This window comes from Lupinus angustifolius, chromosome LG02 (genome assembly GCF_001865875.1).
Source record: "Lupinus angustifolius cultivar Tanjil chromosome LG02, LupAngTanjil_v1.0, whole genome shotgun sequence".
Taxonomy (NCBI): Eukaryota; Viridiplantae; Streptophyta; class Magnoliopsida; order Fabales; family Fabaceae; genus Lupinus; species Lupinus angustifolius.
The window spans coordinates 14,939,741-14,951,274 of record NC_032010.1 but is presented as its reverse complement, the minus strand read 5'-3'; the positions used below and the strand labels follow the sequence as shown (position 1 = coordinate 14,951,274).

General features: G+C 34.2%; 1 long non-coding RNA gene across 1 annotated transcript; it reads left to right on the top strand.

The window, feature by feature from the left end:
• LOC109336558 lies at positions 4,551–8,927 on the top strand. Its single transcript, XR_002106360.1, has 3 exons — positions 4,551–4,657; positions 5,195–5,199; positions 8,912–8,927. It is a non-coding gene; the product is annotated as an uncharacterized LOC109336558 (long non-coding RNA).

The following is an 11,534-nucleotide window of genomic DNA, read 5'->3' as shown; positions in this document are numbered from 1 at the left end:
ATCAATCATAGGATCTTGAATATCATGATTCTCACACAAATATATAAAACAAGGATACAATGTCATACATGAATCCATGTTTTCTGATCTACTCCTTTTGATATACCTTTTGAGAGAATTTTGGTATGATGACCTTCCTTAACCAAATCATTAATTCCTTTTGCGACCTTCGTTTTCTCTTTGATGGGGAGAGGTGAAAACTATTTGTGATTTGGTGTCTTGTGAACCATAACCATTCCTTATGTATTAACTTATATGGTTCTCATTGTCCCTATAGGTCAATCGTTTGGGTATTCACTCCTTAAGCTCATATTCGTTATTATTTTTAGAAGTCTTTTAGGTTGTCATTAATTAGATAACTTGTTTTATAAACCAAAAATAAATAGTCAATATAATTGAAATTGTATAAAATATATGATGTCTACCTTAATTAGAAACTATAAATTTCTAACAATGGAATGATGTGTAAGTGTTCAAATTGAATTCAAACTCTTGAGGCTCATGAGGGAGAGATTTTAAGCGTGTTCAAGCTCCATGTTAGGTTTTCCGAGATGTGCTAAGCATGAGATTTCAAATTCAAACTGTGTGGTCAAGTTGTTGTAGCCGTGTAGAGGATTATTCAATTGTCCAACTTGAATTCAAACCCTATGTTAGGCGTGTGGATATATGTTAGGCATGAGATTTCAAAATGCAACCATGTGATCAAGTTATTCATTTCTTTAAAGTGCCAACCATATGGTCAAAACGAGTGAAATGTTAGGAAGTTTATTGAACCTAGTCTTATTTTTTAAATTCAAGTGTAGTTAGTTTAGTTTTTTTGATGTTTTTTCTTAGCTAAGTTTGTGAAGCCAAATGATCAACCACAAACTATTTGTATGAAGCCTTTCATTAATGAATAATAATTTTTAATTGATTTTGGATTAATCCCTTAGTTGAGCCGTGACTCTGAAACCCCTTGGTTGAGCCAATACCATAGAACTAATCAAGAACTTATTCTTGTGGTATTCAAAGGCTTATCACTATTGGTGTAACGCCTTAACCTTGATCTTATCAAGCATTCTTTCTTGTGAGAAACTGCATTGACTTATCATACAACTTTGCTTGTGGTGCCTCTCAATTCATTCCTTAACCACATTCTTTTATCCACATACTTAATACCATACACAAACGTGCCATACACTTAAAATATACACCAAAAGGTGTAAATTCATATATAATATATATATATAAAGTTACATTTTGCGAGTCAAAATGACTTTTGGGAAGTAATGGTCGTACAAAAAATCCAACCACCCCTGAAGGTTGTTATTAATAAGTGTTTTATACAATGTCATTACATCATCTATCATTCATATTTAACCATTATTGACTTACCATATAAATGGTGAATAATATCTTCATTGTATATGAATCTTTACATTAATAATTTATAGATATCACACTCTTTAAATGATCACTAGCTCACCAATTACTAAGATTAAATTTATATACAAAAAGTTTATTTAAATTTATAGAAAAATAGCTTAGAAGTTATTTTCTAAATATACAATTTAATAACATTTTTCTTGTTTGTAAAACATTCTATCGATACCAAAATAGCGTTGGCCTAATTGTTGGGAATGTTTGAAATATGTTATTATATGAAGTCACATATTGTTTAGTATTAGAATAGAGTAGAGTATCAATGTTATATATTAGACTCAAGTCCTTTGTTGTAATGTGCACCAAATATAAGCACCAAATAGAGACACCCCATGGGCACTTGGGCCCATAGGTGTGCTAGGGTTTGTAATCCTTATTCTCCAGTAATATCTTGGTAGCCGCTCAGCGCTCCTAGGGACATAGACACAATTGGTCGAACTCCATTATCAATTTGGTGCTTATATCTAGTGCACATTACAATAAGGGACTTGAGTATAATATATAACATTGATACTCTACTCTATTCTAATACTAGGCAATATAGGACATCATACAATGGTGTGAACATAGTCTAGAATACCCGAGTCTTGTATTGGTCAGCCTTGAAACTAACCCGTGTCTGTTTCCCAATCACACAACACTTGCACAAATCTAGGTTGCATTTGTTGACTCCTCTCAACAGTCCTCTTTTGCATAGTTCTGTCATGCCACACATACTATTATGACTCAAACGCATATACCATAATTTTGTAGCACCATGTTCTAAATATATTGGAATCTCTACACAAAAGATCACCAACAAACGTCCTCTTCAATATCAGTCAAATTGAACCTTGGATCTTCATTGGAAAGCCTCAACCGCTACCAGCATTGTGTAGTCCGACAAACATTGTTCAACATAACTATCACACTCCACCATAAGGAGTATACCCACAACACTCACCTTGCTTCAATGGTAACGAGTGTCTGTGTCACATTCTTGCGTCCAAGCCAATGCCCATGTCACACCATGCATCTCTACCAATGCACGTGTTATATCTTGTATCAAAGCCAATGCTCATGTTACACCTTACATCAAAGTCCGACAACGCCTCTATACTTTTGCCGATCTGCTAAGAATTAATATCATTTACTATGATGTCTCAGACACACCATTAAGATATTCCACTTCTCATCTTAGATGAGATTAGTCTCTCAACATCTAAAGAAATATTGTGAGTATGTGTCTTAGGGCCAAACTCAACACATGAGTCCATATCTCCACCTTGATCATAATCCAGTACATGAATTTATGGGATTTTAGATCAACATATGTCGCCCCACCAAAGTTTCGCCATGTTTTCTTCTCCTTCCACTCATTTACTTTATCTTTGCCAGTACCTTTGACACACCTTGTCTAGCCATCACACATTCATCCTATTTAGCCATTATCTGGCGTCTGAGTTAAGAGCCATCTACCAATTGTGTCTAATACCAATTGTTGGTGCAACGAAAGCAATCGTTGCGCAGCGTTGGCCACTAGCAATCCAATAAAGGCATTGAATAAATAGAAGAAAAGAAACAAGAGAATTTGGTAATAGGGTTCAAGAAATGGTGCCTACGTCCTTGGGTGCGTTGAGCGACTACCAAGACATTACTGGAGAATAAGGATTAAAAACCCTAGCACATCTGTGGGCCCAAGTGCCCATGAGATGTTTCTTTTTTGTGCTTATATCTAGTGCACAATATAACAAGGGACTTGAGTCTAATATATAACATTGATATTTTACTCTATTCTAATACTAGGCAAGTGGGACTTCATACATTGGTGTGGACATAGTCTAGAGTACCCCGAGTCCTGTGTTGGCCAGTCTTAAAACTAACCCATGTCTGTTTCCCAAGCATACAATACTTGCACAAATCTAGCTTGCATTTGTTGACTTCCCTCAATAGTCCTCTTTTGCATAGTTCTGTCATGCCACACACACTATGGTCTGAATCTACTGAAATCTCTTCAGCCACTCTAACAACTCTACCTATAACTGTTATCCCTAACAACTTGAAAGTGTTCCCAGCAGTCCTCTTACTCTTCATCATAGTCAGAACACCTTTGCCTACTCGAAGAATATCATTGTCCCCACCAGCTCTATAGCTAAATCCTTTGGCCCGCAATGTCCCCAAAGAAACCAAGTTCTTCTTCAAATCTGGTATGTGCCTAACCTCACATAACGTCTTCACTAAACTATCATCCATCACAATTCTGATTTCTCTCATATTAATAATTCCACATGCTTTATATTTTCGAGATACACAAAACCAAAATTGTCTGCCCTGTATGTGGTGAACCATTCTTTGTTTGCGTCATTCAGTATGAACAACCAGTGTCAAGTATCCACTCATCTATACTATGATTTGATGATATAGATAGTAGATCAACTTCACTGTTGTAACCAGAGTCATCTTACTGTGAAACATTTGCAGATGTAGATACTCCATCTTTCCCATCGGCTTGTTAGGGCGACATTCATTAGGACAATCCTTTTTGTAATGCCCAGTCTGTTTGCACTTATAGCACTCTACTGGTGTTCTGCCCCTAGAATTTGGTCTTTTCCCTTTGGTAGAACCTCATTTGCCTTGTATTCTCCCACGCACTTGTCTCCCTTTCACATATAGACCATCACTCTAAGACCCTTCACCTATATTTTGTCTTCTTTGAGTGTGGGACAAAAGTACAGATGTGATCTCATCCAATTTGATTGAGTCTTTTCCATACGTTAATGTTGTCATCAAGTGTTCAAATGAATTCGACAAAGAACACAATAATGTTATTGCTTTGTTCTCATCATCAACCTTCACATCAAGTTTCTGCAAGTCATTGATCACTTGATTAAAATTGTTAAGATGTTGTTGCAAATCAGCACCTTCCTACATCTTCATGCCATAGAGTTTCTATTTCAAATACAACTTATTTGTTAGAGACTTGGACATGAACCGCTTCTCTAGTGTCTCCTATATCTCTGTTGATGATGTCAGATCTATAACATGATACATCATCTAATCTGATAGACAGAGTTGTATGGTTCCTGCAGCCTTCTCCTTCAACTCTTCCCAATCCAGTTGTGCCTACGTTCTAGCAATAAGTGGCTAGGCAGTATGTTCCATTAGATGGCGGTACGGGAAGTTGCACTACAAGTTTGGAGAGCTAGGCTCTTGGTAATATCGTCAAAGATACTCAAAAGGTTTATGCTATAGGGGAGTAGACTCTTATATGAAGGAGTTGTTAAAGAGAATTAGGCATTAAGCAAGATGGAGTCATATATTCGCTAAAGTGGAGATTCTTGTGTAGACTTCCTAATGAGTAACATATGTGAGGTATCAGTGATAGAATACACCTAGAATGGGAGTGGAATAGGTGTTGCGGTTCCAAATACCGCTATTCGCACCAAAGCTCTATTTTGGAAAATCACCTAGTTAATCGATTAAAGGACTGCCTTAATCGATTAAATCACACTTAACAAACAATTGTTGAATGGCTCGATTGCACAACCACTCACTGATTATACAGAAATGATACATCAGACATATTAGAAAAAATGATCTTTATATGGCAGAGTTACTATATTCAAATTATCAGCTAAAATAGGCGATGAAAAACAACTTAAAACAATAAAGAGATAAGGGTAAGAAACAGTCTACAACAAGGTTTTTATACTGGTTCGTTTTGCGGTCCACTGCCAAACTACATCCAGTCCTCCCCTTCCGATCTTGGGAGATTTTCTTCATAAAACTGAAGTCAATGTATATTACATACACACTTCCAATTACAAGACCTTGAGCGCTACCTTCTTGAATTCCCAGAACCCCTACCTTGGTTTGACCATACTTATTGACTAGGAAAACCTTTCCTACGATCCAGCCCTAGCCAAGAGTATATTCTAAACTCAAGACCTCGAAATCTCTGTGAAGACTCTCTGTATCTCGTTGGTGGTACGACACCTAGAGACGACTTTCCTTGTTACAAAAATACAACAAACACATAGTAATGTGAAGCACAAAATAGCTCAAATATTACAATTAAGAACAAGTTATAAACCCTATACAAATCTCACAAATTATTATGAATATGTATAAGATCAGAATCATGAAGAACATGTAATTTCTACCCTAATAAATTTCTAAAATAAATGAAAGAATCATGCAAGAAAAGATAGAATGATGAACACATTTAATCACATGCAATGGATGACATTTTAATCACTAAGAATGATACTATCTCTCACTATTCTCACATGTAATTCTCTCTGCCTATATGACATACAATGAGCACGAAAATATGCAACTTAAAAATTATAAAAAATGAATGAATCAATATATGAAGCATGGTGTAAAATCACAGTTTATATAGAAAAGCTATTTTATGCCCAGTTAATCGATTAAGTGCCCTTTTAATCGATTAGTGGGCTGTTTAGAATAACTGAATTCTGCTTTTCAGTTATCTGTTGAAACTGATTAAAACTGTTTTTACGTTAATCGATTAAAGCCTTACTTAATCAATTAACTGACATATTTTCAGTTAAGCTATTAAATGGTAAACTACCTATATGTTATGTTTATCAACTATACATATTTTACTAGTATGTTATGCCTAAAATACACAAATAACATGTATGATTAATGCATGAACATATAATAATCTAGATGGCATGTCTCATGTAAATGATATGATAGCTTTTAGAACTTGTGAGATTTGCATCTTAGTTTACCTAACCTGGACTTAATAACTAAGACACATATCTAAGACTCTAGTTTAGACATGAAGCTCTTGAATCTTTGGCGTGTTGATTTTTGAGTTATCTTTAAGCTTTCACTAAATCCTTTATCTTCATCAAAACATAGGCAAGCTAAGTGCTATCTTGACACTTTGCACTTTCAAGATATTCGTCTATTTCAATCAAGGTGGAGATTGTTGGGAGTGTTTGAAATATGTTATTATATGAAGTCCTGCATTGCCTAGTATTAGAATAGAGTAGAGTATCCATGTTATATATTAGACTCAAGTTCATAGTTGTAATGTGCACCAGATATAAGCACCAAATAGAAACTCTCAATGGGCACTTGGGCTCATGGGTGTGTTAGGGTTTGTAATCCTTATACTCTAGTAATATCTTGGTAGTCACTCAACGCTCTAGGGATGTAGGCACAATTGGTCGAACCCCGTTACCAAATTCTCTTGTTTATTCTCTTCTATTTATTCTTTGCCTTTATTTGATTGTTAGTGGCCAACGCTGCACAACGATCACTTCCGCTGCACCAACACTAATAATATAACGCTCTATTAAGTTCTTGGATAGACCAAAATGCAAGTGACATTTGTTGGAAATGCCAACCATATACTTTGAAAGGAATTATTTCTTTACCTATATGGTGAGGTGATTATTTATACCCAAAAAATAATTTATCGAGAAAAAAAACATGCTCTAGTATAAGGATATTTTTATCCCTAATTATTAGAGTATTAACTTATGACTTAATCGCACAAGCAATGTAATTATATGTTTTAAGTGGAGTCTTAGACCATGCTTTTTAGAAAGCCTCTTTTTACTTAAAATTTTTATTTGATGATTTTTTTATGTTTTTTTGTAGAATATATATATATACTATAACAAGTTTTGTATTTTATTACTGTTTGATCTACCTTTCATATTTAATTATTATTGACTCTTGAAAAAATATAATACAAATGATTGATGGATGATATACTAACTGTGTATAAATCTTTATACTAATAATACATAGATGATGCATTTTTATGACAAATTTATCGTACATGTGCACTTTGAATAAAATATTATAGTCTTGGTGCACCTTTTTTTATTTACACAATATTTCATATTTATTTTTCAAAATGTTAATATTATTAAAATACAAAATATATTATACATTCATAATTTATTACACTTTCAAACTTTTATTGATGACTTTATGACGAAGTACCACGTGAAGGTGACTTTCTCATTCTTGGAAGTTGAACTATTAATTGTTGTTCACGTCGCTATTAGATTTGTTGCATTTTTTCTCTACCACATGTTGTCAATTGTAGCTCCTCCTCCTCTTCACCTTTATCGTCATCATCCTCAACATCATTCTAAACTTCGTCACCATCATCGTCATTAGTTTGTGTACCAAAAATATTGTCATGTTCCTTATATAAAGGCGTAGTAGGAAAATAATATTGTTGAGAATCATAAGCCCATAATGGTTTACTTTAAGTAATAGCAAACATAGGTTGTAGTTGTTGGGGTTGTTTGAAATATGTTATTATATGAAGTCTCACATTGCCTAGTATTAGAATAGAGTAGAGTATCAATATTATATATTGGACTCAAGTCCCTTGTTATAATGTGCACCTGATAGAAGCACCAAATAGAATCACTCCATGGGCACTTAGGCCCATGAGTGTGTTAGGGCTTGTAATCCTTATTCTATAACAAAATCTTGGTAGCCGCTCAGCACTCCCAAGGATGTAGGCTTAATTGAACGAACCTCGTTACCAAATTCTCTTGTATTCTTCTCTTTTATTTATTATATGCACTTTATTTGATTGCTTGTGGTCAACGCTACGCAACGATCGCTCCAATATACCAACGATTGTATAAGAGCCAATTGGTAGATGGTTCTTAACTCAGGTGCTAGATAATGGCTAAAAAGGGTGAATGCATGATGGATAGACAAGGTGCATCCAAGGTATTGTGCAATGATAAAGTATATGACTCGAAGGAGAAGAAAACATGGAGGAACTATGTGAGAGCGATATATGTTGTTCCAGAATCCCATAAGTTCATGTAGTGGATTAGGATCAAGATGGAGATAGGGAATCAAGTGTTGAGTTTGACCCTGAGATAGATGCTGATAATATCTCTCTAGATGTTGAGAAAATAATCTCACTTGAGATGAGAAGTGGAATACCCTAATGGTGTGTCTAGGACAGTGAAGGATATTAATTGTAAAAAATCCACAAAAGCACAGAGACAGTGACTGACGTTGATGTAGGGTGTAACACGAACATTGACTTTGATGCACGGTGGAACACGTGCATTGGTAGATATGTAGGGTGTGAGATGGGCATTAGCTTGGATGCAAGGATGTGACACAATCATTGGTTAGTATTGACACAAGGTGTGTGCTTTGGATATACTCCTAATGGTTGAGTATGATAGTTCTTTGAACTATGATTGTCAGACTAGACAATGATGATAGTGGTTGAGGCTCTCCAAGGAAGCTCCAAGGTTCAGTTTGATTGAGTATTGAAGAGGATGGTTGTTGGTGAACTTTTGTGTAGAGCTTCCATATATCAAAAGACTTCCTAGCAATATTTGGTTAGGCAACATATTCAATTAGATGACGGTACGAGAAGTTGTACTACAAGTTTGGAGAGTGAGGCTCTTGGTAAAATAGTCAAGGATACTTAGAAGATTTATGTTGTAAGGTAGCAGACTCTTATGTAGAAGAGTTGTTAAAGAGAATTAGACATTGAGCAAAGTGAAGTCATATATTCGCTAAGCTGGAGATTCTTGAGTAAATTTCCTAATGAGCGAAATATTCGTCTATTTCAATCAAGGTGAAGATTGTTGGAGATGTTGGAAATATATTATTATATGAAGTCTCACGTTGCCTATTATTAGAGTAAAGTAAAGTAACAATGTTATATATTGGACTCAAGTCCCTTACTGTAATGTACACCAGAGAGAAGCACCAAATAACTCTTATGTGTGCTAGGGCTTGTAATCCTTATTCTCAAATAATATCATGGTGGCCGCTCAGTTCTCCCAGGGACATATGCATAATTGATCGAGTCTCGTTTTATTTATTCTATGAACTTTATTTGTTTGCTTATGACCAATGTTGTGCAACAATCACTTCTGCTACACCAATAGTAGTGATCCATGCATTTGCAAACTTGATGCCAAATGGGTGAAGGAATAGTTATCAAATTATTAGAAACATTCTAACCCATATGGTTGTCGTTGTTGAGGAGTAGTTGTTGAAAAGGAGGAGCTTCATAATAATTGATAGAGAATGATGAAATATTTAATTTAGGCAATACATTCATCATTTCATGGCAAGCGTAGTTGACGTCAGATGTTGTTTGTGCGTGATTTATCAAAGCACCTGGAGCAGTAGTTTGATCACGAATTCTTCTTCAAAAAATGAACTGAAAAAATGCATGACAATATTAGGTATAAATAATTAAAATAAAAAAAAATTAATTAGTAAAGAAAATTCTTAGTGCTCCAACTGAATATGCTACGCCTAGAGAGATATATCTTCTTATCATCTGTAAGTAGCAATTCGTATACTGCATGTAGTGATACAAAGGTTCAATACGACTATATAATTTTCTCTATCATTCTACATTTTAATTCACAGATTGTTCTTCTGTGTCTAGCTGTAGTCATTTATTGTCACGCAAGTCCATGTTATGGAGTTTATCAAAGTTTACTAGATCTTTTAGGATTAGTTGTTGGAGGCCAAATTGTATATAATCCGATCAACGACATGTCATTCCGCAATTTCGAACAAATCAATGGTGCATGTGCTTGGGAAATATTTGTGACATGTACCGTTATATTCATGTTTTGGTACGAGATGCAAATAAAGTGATAAAAAAAGTTATTATATTTGAAATGAAATTTAGAATCGAATAAAAATGACAAGTTATAATTTAGATTTACTTGATCAATATACAAACGATTTAATATTGTGGGTATGCTATTAGTTGCATGCTTAGGAATGTTGGTCGTGATCAAATATTATGACCATCTCTTTTATAACATATAACCCTAAAGATACTTGTAATCAAACAATTATATATTGTATTAGTAAATAAATATACACCTTTTGACCAATGGAAAAACTTGTAATTTGTTGTCATACAATCTTTGTGTAAAGATCAGAATATGGTCATACACATGTGACTAAAATAGTAACATGCATCATTCGATCTCTTTTTGGTCGCTATTTGTTGACGCACAACAAAGTCCCCTCTAAAGATAGGCTAACACAAATAAGCCCCAATTGTATTGAAATGTTTCTAGTAAGTCTTCGAGCAAGGGCTAATACATCAAGTGAATTCGAGACCTAATATATTTGACATGAGAAACCAACCGATAAATCTCAAAATAAATGCTATAACATGTTATTGAATAACAACTTTTGTAGCATTCTCGGGGAGTATACAAAATGTTTTGTCAAGCCAAGTTGAACCCTTTGCTCCATTATTTCCCGATTTGTTTGAACAACATCCAACAAGTGGAAGCAAACTTCCCCTCTTTCAATACTCATAATTCATGAGTATCTAACACCTTATGACCATGAGTAGCTAAAAACTTGTTGGGATTGAATGTAGTATGAACTTGATGTATACACACTAGTTCACCATTAGTTTATGAACTTTTGATTATATTTGTGTTTTGTATTTACTTGTTGTTTGCTTTAAGTTTCATCATTTTATTACATGATTATTGAATAATTTTCTTAGTCTCTTACTTGCGTTGTTCCAAATTTGCATAACTCAACAAGTAGTACATTTTATAGACATAGACTTGTATTATTTGTCATCTCATGCAATTTACTTATTAGTATCTAGATATAATGCTAATATTGTAATTTTATAACTCTCAAAGTGAATGGCATAGACTACTAGACATAGAGGTATGCTTGAAGGTTCATAAAACTAAATTTTATATATCATTGTAGTTGCTAGACATAGAGCTATTTTTGGTAAAGTGTTAGTATAGCCCGAGACATTGGCGACTAATATAATTGAGATATTGCATTTTAACTCAACTTGCATGCATGTATTAATATACATAGAGACATGATTTTGCAAGTTATATGTCTTAATCTTATGAATTGAAGTTGTTAGACATAGAGCTTTGTTGTATAAGATGCTAAATTGACTGAGACATTAGCTTTTAGTAATTTTGCGTATGGAATAATGATTATTGAATGAATTTGCTTTAAGAATCATGTGTACAAATAGTAAGTGTGAAGTTCAATCCTAACTCTTTTTTTCAGTGTATTACAATTCTGATTTAGTGTGTCACCAAACAAATAACTATTTGAATCATAAC